Here is a 17524-nt window from a genome sequence, read left to right as displayed (position 1 = left end):
TTAAATAAATATTTATTTTGAGAAGATGTACAGGTTAAATATATCTTTGTAGATTTCTTGGTGCAGACTTAGAGAAAGTAGGTTTCCCTTCTGCCTTTGGGGACATCTCGGGCCACTTCCTCTCTTTACTTAATTGCCCTAAATTCCTCGCTTCTGTCCTGAGAAACTTGGACTAGATCATCTCCCAACACCTCACCTTGTGGCCAAGATTAACCACGATGCCTTGGTTTCTATCTTAATGGAACACTGCAGATTCTTAGTGGTCCACACTTGTTCCTCTGTGCATAGATGTACTTTCCCAAATAAAACTAAAAATAGCCAAGATAACTATTCATCAAATAGAAACTATTCATCAAATAAAGTTTTTCCAAGTAGAATATTTCTTTCTAAACCATTCCAGAATACATACCAATTGTATATTTTGGAGATTAAATGTTCATTTACCCTTTTGATATTTACTAATTTTGTTCAGAGAGGCCTTACTATTTTTCACATCTCTGTCAAGAAAGTTTAGAATTCATGTGAGTGATTTGTACTGTGTCTAAAGTATTCATCTTTTTTTTTTTTTTTTTTTTTTTTTAAATAAATCTTTTTTTTTTTTTTTTTTTTAAAGATTTTATTTATTTATTTGACAGAGAGAGATCACAAGTAGGCAGAGAGGCAGGCAGAGAGAGAGAGAGGAGGAAACAGGCTCCCTGCTGAGCAGAGAGCCCGATGCGGGACTCGATCCCAGGACCCTGAGATCATGACCTGAGCCGAAGGCAGCGGCTTAACCCACTGAGCCACCCAGGCGCCCTAAAGTATTCATCTTAAAACAGAATTCTTCATACAATATAAAAGGTATTTCTTTAACATAGCACTACACACATGTTTAACTCTCAAAGAATATTTTCTAAATGAATGAACAAACATATTGAAGCATATTTATTGTACATATTATCCTATTCTTTTTAAACTTCAAATGCTCATTATTTTTGCATTGGGATGACTTGTTAAACCAAGAGTGAGTATTTGCTAACATTTTTCAGTTTCCAAAAAACTATTTAATCACTGATGTAACTACCTTTAGGTCCATACAATAATAGGTAATAAATTACAGTAGCAAACATTGTTATCATCATTGTAAAGAAAACAATTATCCGTTTTTTAGAACTGACGTGCTGAACAATTGAGAAGGGGCCTCAAGGTATCAGTGTTCTTCCAGTGCTTTTGAAATTGTGGAACAGTTGCCATCAGGATAATGATATCCAGTAAAGCTTCTCTTATCTCAGGACATTCCTTTCATGGATGAAGCCTTCACTTTGAGCAGTTGCATACATTTGGTAACAAGTGCCTTTAGGTAACAGAACACATTCCGTCAGTCCTTCCAGCTTGTGTGCGGTTCATAAGGAACACATTCTGTGTGTCACTTATAGCAGTATAAACTAAGAGAAAAAACAGGCCAGGAATGAGCAGGGAATGTCCACCAGTCACTGTCTCGGACACTCACATCAGCGGATTCCCAGAAGGACACTCCCCAGTGAGGGGCACTGCACACAGGGTCCACTCGTTCAACAGGGTTAGGATTAAAAAAACAAACAAACAAACCAAAAAACCCCCCAAAAAACAAAAAGCAGACACATGAAAAATATACTTCAATCCTATAGTTTCATTTCCTCTGTTCCAGATGAGTGACTCTCCGTCATTCTTCAGTATTTACAGTAGTCCCCATGAATCTGTGGGGGATATGTCCCAAGACCCCCCCCCGATGCCCCAAATAGTGTCTAGTACTGAACTCTATGTATACTATGTCTTTTCCCATATATACGTACCTGTCATATATTTATAAATTGGGCACAGTAAGAGATTAACAGTAAGAACTAGTAATAAAATAGAACACTTAATAAGCTATAATAAAATTCATGTGAATGTGGTCTCTTTCTCCCAAAATAGCTTCTTGTCCTGTCCTCACCCTTCTTCTTGTGATGACGTGAGATAATAAAATGCCTGGGTGATGAGCTGAGGGGTGGTGAATGACGTAGGCACTGTAACGTAGTGTTGGGCTAGTAGTGCCTTCTGGTCATATCTCAGAAGGAGGACATCTCCTTCTGGACAATGGTTCACCATGGTTGATGAAAACCACAGAAAGGGAAACCATAGACTGGGAAGAGAGAGCTCCATCCATTTTTCCCTAGTTGCTTCCTTCCTCTAATTTCACTTAAAAAGAGGGGAAAAAAAAAAAAAAAGCCAGGCCAAATCATTTCCAAGGCTACTGAGAGGATTTAATTTAGTAATGGCTCTATTAGCAACCTGGTTAGGTCATACTTATTAGAATGAATTAGACCCATGTCTTAATACCTTTAGCAAATTAATGACTCTTTTCACACATTTTTCTTTGAGAAGAATTAAAAAAAATGGAATTTCCTCTCTTTTATACTCATGCCTTCCAAAGCTAATTTTAAAAATATTGCCACTAATAACGATTCAAAGCAGTTCAGCCTTTCTTAGCGTACTGCCTTTTCTGTATTCTGCAAATGAGCAATCAACACTGTTTACTCTCCCCTTGCTTTAAAACCAAGATACATGCTCGACGTGCATACTGCTGACAATAAACCATGACATTTAAGACAGTCTACTTTTATTGTTCTTGCCTCTTTAACGTTAAAATGTAAACTCAAAATGCAGAAAGCTTTACTCCTCAGGTTTTCACCCAAAGGTCACTTTTATTTTACTTTTTCTTAGCTTTTTTTATTTTCTTCACAATGCAAGGAATTTATATTGAATGTTTTTCTTTGGCTCTGGCTTCCTTCTGAGCAGCTTCTAGAATTTTGTTCCTCCCTATCTGTTTTCCTACTTAAAAACCGGTGGGCCGTGCTATTTATTTCAGTTGGAGGAGCGCTGTTTATTTCAGTTGCCTGGATCATAACTGTTCCCTCGGTGTCAGCAGACATCTGCAGTCAGGTGGCCAGTTCTACCATCAAGGTGAATTATTTTGTATTAGAAGGCTCGACCCTGAACATATGCATGGACAATGTATAATTACACGTGTTTTATGGATTTTTCCCTTGTTAGTATCTGGCACATATGTATTTTAGTGGATTATTAATTTGAGTTTTTTTGTTTGTTTTGCCTTCACATGATGCTCAGAATACTAGATAAGCCTTACAGGCTCCACTGTTAAAGTGATGAAAACTCTGGTTACTTCCCTTTTCTCTTCCTCCCTGAGCCTTCTAGGGAGAGTGGAAGTTGAAACCACATGCTTCTGGAGTTTCTATGCTTCCCTGATAGTAGACATTCCTCAATGATTGCTAGAGTTTCTTCTTTTCACATGTTGATGAGACCATAGGGCCCAAACAGGATTCCCAGAAGGAAGCTGATGAATTTGAGCTCAGAAATGGTACCAACTGGAGGAAGATTTAGACACAGCCAATGTGAGGACCCTTTCCTCATCACGGTAGGAGTCCCAGGGAGGCCAAGAAAACTAGAAGTCGTCCCCCTGGCTGCCTCCACCCTAATCTTTCCCACCTAAATTCAAACAGTGTTCAGTTACGAGCACTTGCCCTTGGCCTCCAGATTTTTATGATATAGATTGTTCTGCAGACACATCTTCAACATCTAATGTTGCTGGTCCTCCAGGAGAAGGACAGGTGTCTCCTGTCCAACAAGTTGTCACCGGCAGCAAATGGGGTATCCCTCTCCATTCTTTGAAGGGTGTTTTTTTCTATCTTAGAACTTAGCATGTCGTATTGTAGACGTATTTGCCTGACCATGTGAGGCTGGGTGTTAAATTGATCCATGTCCTGTGTCTCATGCGTCCGTGTACACCCAACATCTAGCATGATGCCTCCCACAGAGCTGATACTCAGCAGATGCTGAGACCAGCACCGGCATGGGCACGTTCTCTGGTTTGATCCCTACAAAAACCCTGGGAAAGAATTTAGAGTAAACTCAGTTTTACAGATAAGAAAACCTACATTCAAGAAAGTGTAGACTCCTGCCCAAGACCACCACTCACAGAAAAGAGGTTTGAGCATTTGAAGCAATCTCTTCTGACTTCAAATCATTCACTCTTCTGTTCTCCCCATGTGAGTTTTTCTTTAGGAAAAATTGGAATAATATTTGAGTTGGTTACAGGGCATAGCTAATGTTTTCCTACTGGTGTCTTAGAACACAAACAGACACATTTCTCTATTTTATTTCTGTAAATACACACCGACTTTGTGATGTCTTGGCATGCTTATTATCTTTGTTTTAAATAATCAAAGAGAAATATATTGTTTTAAATATTTGCATGTATCTTTAACAGACACATCTTTTTTTTTTTTTTACACTAAAAAGTTAGCCAAACCTAATCTTCTTCAGTGTTGTTTCTGAATTTGTATAATGTGTGAATTGTATAATGTACAGGCAAAAAAGATGTAATTGTGCTTGAAATATTATATATGTGAGAACAGCAAAGATTGGAACCAAACAGTGAGACCAACATTCTGTCTCCCAGGAAAGAATTGAAATGAGGCAAAACCACCGATGTGCAGCGCCACTCTGCTAGGAACTGACAGAAGCAATATTTTTTTGAGTCACTAACACTCTCAATATTCAAAACACACATGAAGAAAAAGCAGTAAGTCAGTACAAAGGGAAAGGAAATGAATAACAGAAATAAAACTCAACCACACAATGGAAAATTCCTGAGAGCTGAGATCTGCTAGATGTGCCATAAGCTGGATCTTTGTTTGGTGTGGGATGCGGCTAATCTGGCATTAATAACAATATCCTACTGTGTGAACCTTATCGATCACTGAGTGGTTCCTCCTCTTCCTTACAGTGAAGGATTCGGCATTCTTACGGTTTGCCTTTCATTTTATTACTGTTTAGTAGAATGATCATACTTCCTAACAACCTGGAGAGACTGCCAAGGGAACTGATTCCACTCCCCACCTCACCCCCAATGTTCTCACAGCAGAATAAGTAAAATAAAAACTATTGAGCAATTCTTTCGATGTTATTGTTTCCCATCTTCTCCACCTATTCTTCAAGACATGGCCATTTATGATGGAGAATCATCATGTAAAGAGAATGTGAAAAAAGCAACAAACGCCTTTTGTTTTCAATTCAAAAGTTGTTCTATTTCAATGTTCACAATTAAAAAAGAGAACTTTGAACCAGATAGTTGTATTTTGCACAACAAACAAGCAGTGTGTATTGGTTCCCTGGCCGAAGGACCAGCACTAACCGGGCATCAGACATGAGAAAGGAGAGAGACTATGTAACCTGAAAAGCCACCTAACCTCTTTCCTCATCCCCAGATGTCCCAGTGACCATCAGGCTGGGGAGGAAACACCCAGATGGCCCAGTTTTCATGATGCTTCTTGGATACATCCAAACACTGCAGTTCTAGCAAAAATACTGCTTTACCTGCATGATTAAGTCTGTCAAAGATTTCCTCTACAGGGATCTAGAGGCAAGCTTTGGTTCTCTTAGGCCATAATCCAGGTTTCTATGGTCCAGCATGTGGAGAAGTATAGGTAGAACAGCTCAGAAATGCCAACCAGGCCCTTCTGTTCTTGCAATGCTGGGAAGGAGTTCTCAGAGCAGACAAGGTGTACCATTCAATGAGTAGAACAGGAAAAATGCTGGCCTTGGGTTGCAATTCCGCATTAATTTATTGTGAGTTCTTTGAAACTTTTCTTCCTACTGATATGACATACATTTGAAAAGCATCAGTTCTCCTTAGCAATTCATCAATAACGTGGCAAGGATTGACCAAGGAGAGACAGACAAGCAAGCTATTTTGTCAGCAGCCCGAAACATGTTAATCAGCTTCTGGAACACCAACAATTTAAATTCAAATAGATTTCTCACTAAGACTAAAATCTAAAACCGTGTGATTCTATTTCTGTGTATTGGATTAGTCAAGATTTAAGGTTCGCTTTGTTCTTAACTCATGGGGATCTCCCCCTGCCATTTTTTTCTTTGTTTGGATGGCTTAGCTGGTACCGAGAGGTGAGATTCATTCCTTCAGATGCTCTCAAGTGTGATCTCTGCCAGTTTCACACTCGACAGTGGGAGTAACAGAAGGCAAGCAGTGAGGAAATAAAAATCCTGTTACCGAATGAGAATTCTCCAGCTTTCTGCAGAAAGGACTAGTATAGTTATTCATATTTCAGGCACCTCAATTAGACATCCATTATTCATAAATACTTATGTAACTCTGAGTTATTCAGGCTGGGAGAGAACAGTACCAATCTTTCTTTCTTTCTTTTTTTTTATTACTAAGACATCCTGTATCTGAAAAAGGAACAAAAGGATTGTAAAATATATATATATACACACCCTGTCTGCTGCATGTAGATCTAAATTTTGCATTGTAGGCATAATACCTCCAACAAAACAAGGCTAACTTAGTACATTTAGCTGTCTTTTCAAAGAGCCAGTCTGAACAAACAGACTAGCACCAATTCTATTAGAGTGATAATATTGATGAAAATAGCAACATTGGTCATTTCGGCCACAGCTCTCTCAACAAGTTCTAACTTACAGTGACACAGGTCAAGACCTGGAAAGGTCTAGTAGACAAGACTAAGTACGTACCCAAAGAAGACTTTAAATGGTGTATTCAGTTGAGGGAGAGTAAGAGAGCCCAGTCATTCAGTAAACCCAGACTGAGCTGAGCATATATCAGCACTGAAGGTTCATGTGCAGGTGGAACTTAAACATTGGAAATGTTGACAAGGGAACTTGTTGGGGACTCTGAGACCAGGTCATCCTCATGAGGAAGGACAGTGTCTGTCTAAAGCACATTGGTGAGGATCCCCAGCTCCAAATTTGGAGAAGGCTCTGGTGGAATCTGAGCATAAATCAGAAGCATGTAAGCATTGGTCTTAATGAAGATGATTATTGAAGAGTTTCTCCACGTTAGTCCTTTGAGGTACCAAAGTTTCCCAGTGAAGCAGACAAAAATACTTCCTTCCTTTTCAGCTTCCTCTCTTCTTTCCTTTCCCCCTCGCTTCTCTTCGTTATATATTCCCTCACTCACATATTTATTAGATACCAACTTGTTTTAATTTTATGTAAGTCCATGAGCTTCCCTCAAATAGCTCAGAACTAAAGAACTGGGTTGGAGGAATGGCGGTGAACCTGATGACTGGACAAGAATTATTTCACCATATGGGGGTGAGATTATATAAATATGAAGGTTTTTATGGCATCTTGGAGAACAGATGACCTATTTTGCTGAGAAGAGTTCAGGAATATGTCTTGAAAAGAGATAAAATGTTAAATAGAATTTATTGTGTAGAATCTCATCTAAAGAGTTTAATGTACTTGAAGGCACCAAAGTCAAAAATAGTATTTGATAAAGGAGGATTATCTGGTGGCTTGGTTTTCTGAGAGTTTAAAGTGACAGTCAACACATGGTAAGAAATATGGATTCTGATAGATTCTGATGGATTCTGATCGCCGAGATTCTTGACTGTCACACTACGGAACAAGACAAAACCCCTGGTGTCCTGCCCGCCCAACCTTGTTCCCTGCTTTTCCTCCATCTTCGGCTCTGTTTCCTTGTTCTGTTATTGCCTCCCTTCCTGCCCCAGTCTGTCGTCCACAGAGCAGCACACATAAACATTTGCAAATCAAGAAATAATATTTCATTCTTCTGCTCAAAAACTCTCCAGTGCATTTCTGCCTCACTCAGAGGAAGGCCTCCACCGTCCTGATAAGGACTTATCAGATCTTGCCTCATTTATTCGCCTGTACCCCCTATCTCTCTCACCTCATTGACTAGTGTCCTCCCCGCCTCTCCAGCTGCACAGACCTCCTTGCTATTTCTTATACTTACCGCTCCTTTGGTGTGAAGCTCTGCCTCCAGTACAAAACGTTCAGTTCCTTCAAGCTTGTACTCAAATGACACCCCCTCAGAGAAGCCTTATCTAATGACTTCCTAAAAAATGTCCTACTCATTCACTCCCTCACTCAATGACGCTTGCCCTCCATTTTTTCTCCAAGTACTTTTTATTACCTAAGGCCTGGACTTGGCTTACAATTGTAAAAAGAGTGAGATGATAAATTCTTAAAATATTTATAGAGAAAGAACAGTAAGGAAAAGATAGTTGAAGATGTGTAAGGAAAAGGAAACCTAAAGATAGAGACAAGAGTAAAGGATCCCCCAAAGTTTCTATCTGTGGTGAATCAGAGGGTGAAGCCAACGATATAGATGAAGAGGGGAAGTAGAGGTAAGGAAATAGTTGGAGATTCAGATGTACATATGGTAAGCAAAAATTCCAAATAGAAATGTTTGATAATCAAATTTAAGAGGTTTTAGTACGCATATGCTCTCTGAAGAAATACCAGGGGTCGAAATGTTTCAGAGTTATTTAGCAAAGGAGTAAGAAGAACTGGACATAGAACACCAAGAAAGTTTAATGTTTAAGAGGTGGGAGAGGAGGAAGCCTCCAAAGAGATCTGGAGGTCGCAGAGAAATGAGCAAAACAAGAAGAGTGTGAGATCTTTTTTTTTTTTTTTTAATCATGAGAATCAAAAAGTCATATGCAGCAAAGGCAGTCATATAATATAAAGACTAGACGATGTAGGTTTGTTTGTCAGTCTCATGGTCACTTATGCACTTTACAAGAGTGGTTTTAGTAGAATTTTGGAGGAGGCATCCAAAATTTTGTATGTAGACAAATGAATTTAAGCTGAGGAACTGGAGACAGCATATGTAGACTACATTTTCAAGATGTTTTGATGAAGTGAAAGAAGAAAATTTAGATAACTCAAGAGGTGGGATGTAGCCAAGATGTGTTTTCTTCTTTAATGAGTGAGAGCTAAGACTATTTTAGAGAAAAAGGATCCTAGAGAAAGGGGAAATTTGGTTGAGAGTACAGTCAATTAACTCCCCATGATTTGTGGAGTAAGATTTCCAGGGTTCTAAGGGTCTACTATAAGCTGCTATGCTAGGGGTTCAAGAACACTGTCTTTAGATTAATTCAGACTTGAGTTAAGACTTGTTCCTACTTCTCATTAGCTATGCAATGTTGGTAAAGTCACTAAATATCTTTCAATTCAATTTCTTCATACATAAAATGGATATAATAGTATCTACCTAATAAGCTTTTTGTAAGATATAAATGAGATCAATTTTTGTAATTTGCTTACTATATTATCTGGCACAAGGTTAGCGCTCTTGAAATAAAGATTGTTGTCATTATCTGCATTAGTATTATGCACTGAAAGTACATGTACAGGAGTTAGAGTTAAACAGGTATGAGAGGATAGATTCATCTCCTTGGACTGGAAGAAAAGAGGTAAGATTTAGGGTGGATATATATAATAGGAGTTTATAGATAGGAGAAAAGCATTCAAAGACAATCATACTTAATGACTTTAGATTTCTAAATAAGGTTTAAGGGAAACTACACTGTGAGAAAATGAGAAAGGATTGAGGGGCTTCTAGAATTGAGGGGGAATGGGGAAGGTTATAGAAAACAATGAAAAGGACTCAAACCAAAATGCTAAAGTGTTAGTGGACATGCTTAAGGACACAATTGTTCTTGAAGACTATCAATTTCATGACTCATAGAGGCAACAATCTATAAATCTGTTTGATTTTCTCTAGTAGTACTCATTCACATAGGAATAGAAAAGAGAAGACAGAGTTAGGCTGGAGTTCTGCTGGATACGTATTATAGGAAATTCAGTATATTAGGAATTTAAGTATGTTCAGATAGTATTCCTTGAGATTACCTATATCTAGGGAACATAGAAAGGCACCAAGAAGCCTTATCTAAGCAACAATAGATTATGTATAATATAGCCAAGGACATGGGAGAACTAGGAGAACAGGTGGTTACCACCAGATAATCAACTATTGCCATATAAAACTTGAAGGAAATCAGACATCTGGGTAATGGCTAAGCCCAGGGTGTGGCCATAGAGGGAGAGCACCAGCACATGAAAGGTCATTGAAGAAAAAGGAGCCAAATAAACATGAGACTATCATTTTGAATAGGTTATCTGCATGGATACCATGAAGGCAGGTCTTGGGTCCAACAGGAAAATGGAGTCGAATTCTAATGTCTTCAGGAAAAGAGAGAAATGACCAAAAGTTCTGTAGATCACAGCAACAAGTGTTAGAAAGTAGTAGAACCTAATGACTTGAGGTTCAATGGACAAGAAATTGTTTCGTTACTGTTTCACTTGAGTCTGTTTCCAGAAGGGGAAACAGATTGGGAAAATAGCAATCTAGAGCCATAAATGATGAAGGATATTGAGCTACTGGTAGACAGTCCTAAGAGTTGCAGAGGAATCACTGATGTTGATAGTGTCAAGAAATGCATTTTTGTAGGCTGCGCATTGAAGATCTATAAGGAAAAGGAATCCTTCACATTATAGTCTATGGCAGTGCTCTACTATAAAACATAAAGTGAGCCACATTTGTAGTTTTAATTATCCAACAACCTTATTATAAAAGTAAAAATAAATGAGTGAAATATATTTTATGATAGGTTCTGTGTAATGTAATATATCAAAATATTATTTCAGTATGTAATAAATATAAAAATTATTAATTTCATAGTTTGCTTTTTCATACTAAGTTTTTAAAAATATGGTATGAATCTTATGCTTATCACACATCTTAATTTGGAAGCTAAATTTTCCTCAGAAATATGTAATCTGTATTTAAGTTTTACAGAAACTTGAGAAGTTAGACTCATATCCAAGTTGTTCCCAAAATACTTAAAATGCCCTCCAATAGGTGAACTGAGTAATAGTGTTTAAATATCCATTTATATCAATTAAAGTAAAATAAAAAATATTAAAAATATCATTCTCCAGTCTCTCAGATAGGCAGTCGTGTTGCTGGCCACATGTCGAGTGCTGAACTGGTCAGCGCAGGTCTTCATGAATGGTGACTGGGGATTCGTAGTTCATAACCACATGCAGAGACATCACTGGAAGACAATAGAATTGTAACAACTAGGGGACCAGGGAGATGGCTAAGAGCCTCCTGTCAACCTACAGGGCAGCAGCATATTTATCCAGAAAAGCAATAATGTCAGAGATAAGAATGATCTCTTTGTTATTTACTGTTGGAAGTTCTTCAGAAAAGTGCAGAGTTTCAGGGTTCCCCTCAGGTGTCTGAGATGTAGGAGCCAGTACTGTCTTCAGCTGTGAGGCAGCCATCGGGGCCCGTGGCCACATGCAGCCGCTGGCCCAGAGTTGCATTTCAGCTGCAGGCGAGGGATCAGGAAGCAGGGTCTGGAGCTGAGGAAGACTAGATAGTGTGTAGAGTACAGCTCTAGCTTGCTGAAGAGGAGCTACTGTTTATGCTTGAAGAAGAAATGGTGCTAGCGGCTGCCATTCTTTTCCAGGACATAGTATAACCTGCCTGGAGTTTCTTAAGATTGTGTTAGGATATGTTCAGCCAAAAAATTCTTTCATTGGGCTCTAGAGACAGCTGACACTGCTGTTGCTGCTAGGGGTAAGGAACCAGGATCCCTTGTGTTGGACCAGCTGAAGGCAAATCCTTCTAATGGAACCAGACCAGCTAATGGTATTGGAAGGAATGATACTCTCGCAAGGAAGACTGGACTCAGTGCCTTTTGGTAGCCTGTTTCATGGGTGTAGCCCTAACAGTATGAACCCAGATAGGTCACTCTGGCATAGCCTAAACCCTGTGCCTAGGTAAACATAATATTGCATTCACACATCGGACTATTATATGCAACCTCCTGTCTAGTATTATTGTCAAAAAGCTTGCCCAAATCATTGCATGAGCGTAATTTCTATTAAGTTTAAGGGGATTGATATTAGAAGGTGACAGGAGGGCATTATTTAATAATTATGAGGGAATGCATTCTTTAGCAAGGATAATGTACCTCATTAAAAATAAAAATCATTCAATTATTTTTTGCTGCAAAGGATCCGTGTCATAAATAGCATGACCCTAGAAGACATCAGTGATGATTTAAAGTCCCAAAATGGAGATTAAAGTATTAATAGTCATGGGGTGTAGTTTTTCAGAGATGAGAACTGATAATCACATAGATTAAATACATTTCCTCAGATGACACAGACATATATGTTGGATCAAGATTAAAATTGAGGTCTACCTAATTTAGTGTGTTTTCACAATGGGATACCCCAAAGCTGCTATAATAAGCCACAGGTGGCATAATGTACTATATCAATTAGTCATCCAGAAAAAAAAAATTAAAAAACACATAAAATAGCAGTTGAAGTCTATTCCAATGCCATTTTGTAAAGCAAATGCATAAGGCAAGAAATGAACAAAAAAGATGAAATCAAGTACCCGTTTGAAAAAAAATTTAATTGAAATATCTCAAAAATATCTATTTAAAAATTAATAATATACACTTTTTTATTCTTAGTTATGCAATACCATGTATCATCATCAAGTTCTGCTCTAAAATGAGCCTTTCTGAATATGACCTACAGCTTTCTGTGCTACAGAAAGAGCAGTCAGAGAAGGCATGCTAATCACAGACATAATGTATGTATATGAATATAGCTATTTTTCCCTGAAGTCTGGACATTGATGATTAAACAAATCTTCAAGATAAAAGTAATTTCTTATATTATGTAGCTTAGGGTATTAGAATATCATAAATATTTTTTAAAGGCCAACTATGAGGACACCTACGTGGCTCAGTCAGTTAATTGTCTGCCTTTGGCTCAGGTCATGATCCCAGGGTCCTGGGATCGAGCCCTGTGTTTTGCGCCCTCTGCTCAGCAAGAAGCCTGCTTCTCCCTCTCCTTCTGCCTGCTGCTCTGCCTACTTGTGCTCTCTCTCTCTTTCTGTCTCTCCCTCTATCAAAATGAATAAATAAAATCTTTTAAAAAAATAAAACATATGAAAGGCCAACTATGCTGGCGATATTTTAAACAATTCAGTTCCATATATTGACATTTTGCTAACACTATGCTAATTCTCTGGCTCCCTTCTTAGTTCTGACTTCAGTTAGCATTTTCCATAATACATCTGACCCCACAAATCAACATTCAAAGACCGATCACTTTCAGTACAAAATATATTACTGCTAAGATGAAGATTCACATGGAAATGGAAGTGTTCCAGTTTCCGTGCTGGAGAAAAGCAGCAAGGGCATGGGGCATGGGATGGAGAAGTGAAGCCAGTGTACAGGCACCAGCCCGTTCCATGAACCCTCCCTTGGTTCAGACCCCTCAGGGAGGCTCTGGAGACAAGTCACATCTCAGAGCTGTCTGAAATAGCGGCCAGGAGCTGGCATATTTATTCCCCTACATCCTTCAGACCTTGGTTAATGTTCACAAATCTCAGCTCTCCTTACGTTCAGGCACAGTGAGTTCTGACAACCTGGGGGCACACGGCAGACACAGGTGCTGGCTGTTACCTAATAAAATTGAACATGTCTATACCTTATGCCCCCAAACTTCCAATGGTGGGAAGATTTACTAGAAAAGTACTTGCATGTTTGGATCAGAAGTGTATAAAAATGTGTGCTGGAACATTGTGCATAATTGTAAAGAAGTGGAAACAACCTAAATAAATATCACTCAAGAGCACTGCTGTTAGAAAAAGTAAACTCTATTTTATATAACGAGATATAATTTAAAAATGAAAGTAAATGTACGACAGATAAACATATTTACATGGAAGAATACCAAAACCATAAGGCAGGTTAAAACAAGCCCTAGGAGAATACCTACCATGTAATTCTACTTACATAAAGTTTAAAAACAGGTAAAATAAAACAGTACATTAGGTAGGAAGGAAGGCACATGTGATAAAACCATACAGAAAAGGAAAAGAGGGGGCCTGCGTAGCTCAGTCAGATAAGCGTCTGCCTTCTGCTCAGCTCATGATCCTGGGGTCCTGTGATAGAGTCCCGTGTAAGGCTCCCTGCTCAGCAAGGCGCCTGCTTCTCCCTCTGCCCTCCTCCTGCTTATGCTCTCTCTCCCTATCTCAAATAAATAAATAAAATCTTTTTTAAAAAAAGAAAAGAAAGAGAAAGAGAAAGTTTAAGTGAAAAAACAAAATATTGGTCACTACCAAGATGCAGGGAAGGGGGTATTATTAGGAGAGGAACATCTGGAGATTCAAGGACATTCATAATGCTCTATTTCTTAAATTAGTTGAGGGGCTTATTTTTAGATTGAACATATCTGTTTTCTTCTATTTATATTACTCAAAATAGTGGCTAAAAATTTGTGAGGAAAAGCTTATTATCCAGTTTAAGACAGAGAAAGGGAGAGTCATGGGTTCCCTCTGATTTGCTTGTTCAAAATGGACACACTCAGCAAATGTTTGAGTGCTGATTAGGGCCCCAGGCAATATTACAGAGTTGTAGCAATCAAGACAGTATGGTACTGGCACAAAAACAAACACAAAAATAATGGAACAGAATAGAGAGCCCAGAAATGGACCCATAACTATATGGTCAAGTAGTCTTCAACAAAGCAGGAAAGAATATTGAATAGAAAAAAGTGTCTTCAAAAAAAGGTGTTGGGAAAACTGGACAGCTACATGCAAAACAGTGATACTGGGCCACTTCCTCACACCATACACAAAAATAAATTTAAAATGGGCTAAAGACCTAAATGTGAGACAGGAAACCATCAAAATCCTGGAGAACACTGATAGCAACCTCTTTGACCTTGGCCATAACAACTTCTTACTAAAAGTGTCTCTAGAGGCAATGGAAACAAAAGCCAAAATGAACTATTGGGACTTCATCAAGATAAAAAGCTTCTGCACAGCAAAGGAAATAATCAACTGAAAGGCAGCCTACAGAGCGGGAGAAGATATTTGCAAATCATGTATCTGATAAAGAGTTAGTCTCCAAAATCTGTAAAGAACTTATCAACACCCCCCCCAAAAAAAACAAATAATTCATTAAGACATGGACAGAAGACAGGAATAGACATTTTTCTAAAGAAGATGTCCAGATGGCCAACAGACACATTTCATCAGGGAAATGCAGATCCAAACCACGGTGAGATACTTCCTTACGCCTGTCAGAATGGCTGAAGTTAACAACACACGTTGTTAAACAACGGATGTTGGTGAGGATGTGGAGAAAGGAGAAACTCTCTTCCATTGTTGGTGGGAATGCAAACTGGTGCAGATACCCTGGAAAACAGTAAGAAGTTTCCTCAAAAAGTTAAAAATAGAGCTCCCCTATGACCTAACAATTGTACTATTAGGTATTTACTCAAAGGATACAAAAATACTGATTCGAAGGACCATATGCACCCCAGTAGCAGCATTATCAACAATAGCCAAATTATGGAAAGAATCCAAATGTCCATCAACTGATGAATGGATAAAGAAGATGTGGTATATATATATATATACAACCAAATGTTACTCAGCTGTCAAAAAGAATGAAATCTTGCCATTTGCAACGACGTGGGTGGAGCTAGTGTTATGCTAAGTGAGGTAAGTCGGTCAAAGAGACCAATACCGTATGATCTCACTCCCATGTGAAACTGAAGAAACAAAAAAGATGAACATAGGGGAAGGGGGGAAAAAAGAGAGGGGAAAGCAAACCATGAGACACTCTTAGCTATTGAGAACAAAGAGGGTTGATGGGGGGGGATGGGCTAGATGGGGGATGGGCATTAAGGAGGCCACTCGGGTTGAGCACTGGGTGTTGTATGTAAGCAATGAGTCACTAAATTCTACCTGTGACACCAATATCACACTATATATTAAGTAGAATTTAGATAAAAATTTGAAACAATAAGTAAATACATAAATTTAAAAAGGGGAGGCGAGGAATTCTTCTAGGAGCTCAGGATATGGAGAGGAGTGACCTGGTTTTCACAACAGAGCTCTGTAATTGAAGGTGTGAGGGAACAGCATAGGGACTTCAAGGGTCGGCTGTGGTTTTCCTGGTTAGACACACATGGGAGCCTCCTGAGAGCTGAGTAACCTTGGAAAAGTCCATTAATTTCATAGAACCTCAGTTTTGTCCTCTGTGAAATGGAGATGACCGTGCTAACTGTGTCAGTCACTTGTGCAGGCTGCGTGAGCTCATGTGTGTAGACTGTCAAGCAGAGCCCAGAAGGGAGGGAAACCAAGCAGTGGATAGGGAAGAAAGGAGGTGAAATGGGCATTTCTCTCTAAGTCTCTTCCGATATTGATTAGTTGCAGAGGTAGAGCAGGAAAGGCAAAACTGTGTTTCAGGGTAAATGGCACACGGAATCTCTGTGGTTTATAGCAATGAGGGTTTTGCTTTTTTCCCACCAAGATACTTCTGTTGTGGCTGCAGCTTTCAGAGTGGATCTGTTTGTTCACTGCCATTTTCTAAGCTTTTGTGGTAACTTATTGATATGACAGCAAAGAAACAAACTCTCCCAAAATGTTTCTGGTTTATCTCTGTGTACATTTATTATGTGCATTATCACAAACTTGTATCTTTTATATATACTGTTTCAACCATTTTTGCCTCATAAAAGCAACTTTATAGCAATGAAATTGATATTGTTTGTGACACTATCTAAAACAGACACCATCTCACATAATTTAGCCCTCTTATCAGATGCAATTATTGCAAATGATTTTCTACCAATAGACCAACAGTGTAGTTCATCAAATAGGTTTATTTATCATTGGAGCGCCTGGGTGGCTCAGTGGGTTAAAGCCTCTGCCTTCGGCTCAGGTCATGATCCCAGGGTCCTGGGATCTAGCCCCACATCGGGTTCTCTGCTCAGCAGGGAGCCTGCTTCCTCCTCTCTCTCTGCCTACTTGTGATCTCTGTCAAATAAATAAAATCTTTAAAAAAAAAAGTTTATTTATCATTTATGGGTCAGATACTATAGTCAGTGCTGCTTATGGTCATGAACAAAAGAGATAGTCGTTGTCCTCATGAAGATTCCTTTCAGAAAGCAAATTATAATTTCCAAATTTCCCAAGCTTAACTGACAGTCCTTGAAGGTCTCCAACTAATTCTAACCATTTTCTCATATTTCTTTGGTTGCAGATTCCAATTCTTTGGAACCTTCTATGTGCTGTTTTTCTAGATACCATGGTATTTGACAGATATGTTCTCTCAAATGCCCAAATCCCCTCATTGTGAGGCAGTATTTTTGTTTCAAACAAACTACATAATTTGAAATTAGGTAATAAAAAAGTGGTAAATATTATGTGTAGATTTTATTTGCTACCTATTAGAAGTTTACGTTTCCTTGTGTGAAAATAGGTATTTGTTTTAGATCAATTTTTCTGAATCACTTCAAAGCAAAATGGAAAAGAAAGGGTCTAGAATTTGACCATCTTCCCTTGACCAGAAAGGAGCTTCCACAGTATTATCATAAAATCAGTGGCTGCCTACATCACTCTGAAATATCGTTGCTTGCTCGCCTGTTGATCTCATTCTCTAGGTGGATTGATTCTACCATTTCCTATTTTTATTTGTATCCACAGCTTCTAACATCTTGTCCGGCATAGAGTATGTTCTAACGAATGTTTGTTGGTTGAAAGAGAGTTTATCTCGATAGGTTCTTTAAGATTAATATCTTCTGAATTTTGTATTGTCCTATG

The 17524-nt window shown here is 38.6% G+C and overlaps 1 protein-coding gene across 1 annotated transcript in view; it reads left to right on the top strand.

Moving 5' to 3' along the window:
- CNTNAP2 (contactin associated protein 2) overlaps nucleotides 1-17524 on the top strand; it is a 1944007-nt gene that overhangs the window by 577570 nt on the left and 1348913 nt on the right. The window lies entirely within an intron of this gene.

The sequence above is a fragment of the Mustela erminea genome, chromosome 11, assembly GCF_009829155.1.
Source record: "Mustela erminea isolate mMusErm1 chromosome 11, mMusErm1.Pri, whole genome shotgun sequence".
Classification (NCBI taxonomy): domain Eukaryota; kingdom Metazoa; phylum Chordata; class Mammalia; order Carnivora; family Mustelidae; genus Mustela; species Mustela erminea.
This window is presented reverse-complemented; position numbering and strand designations above follow the sequence as displayed.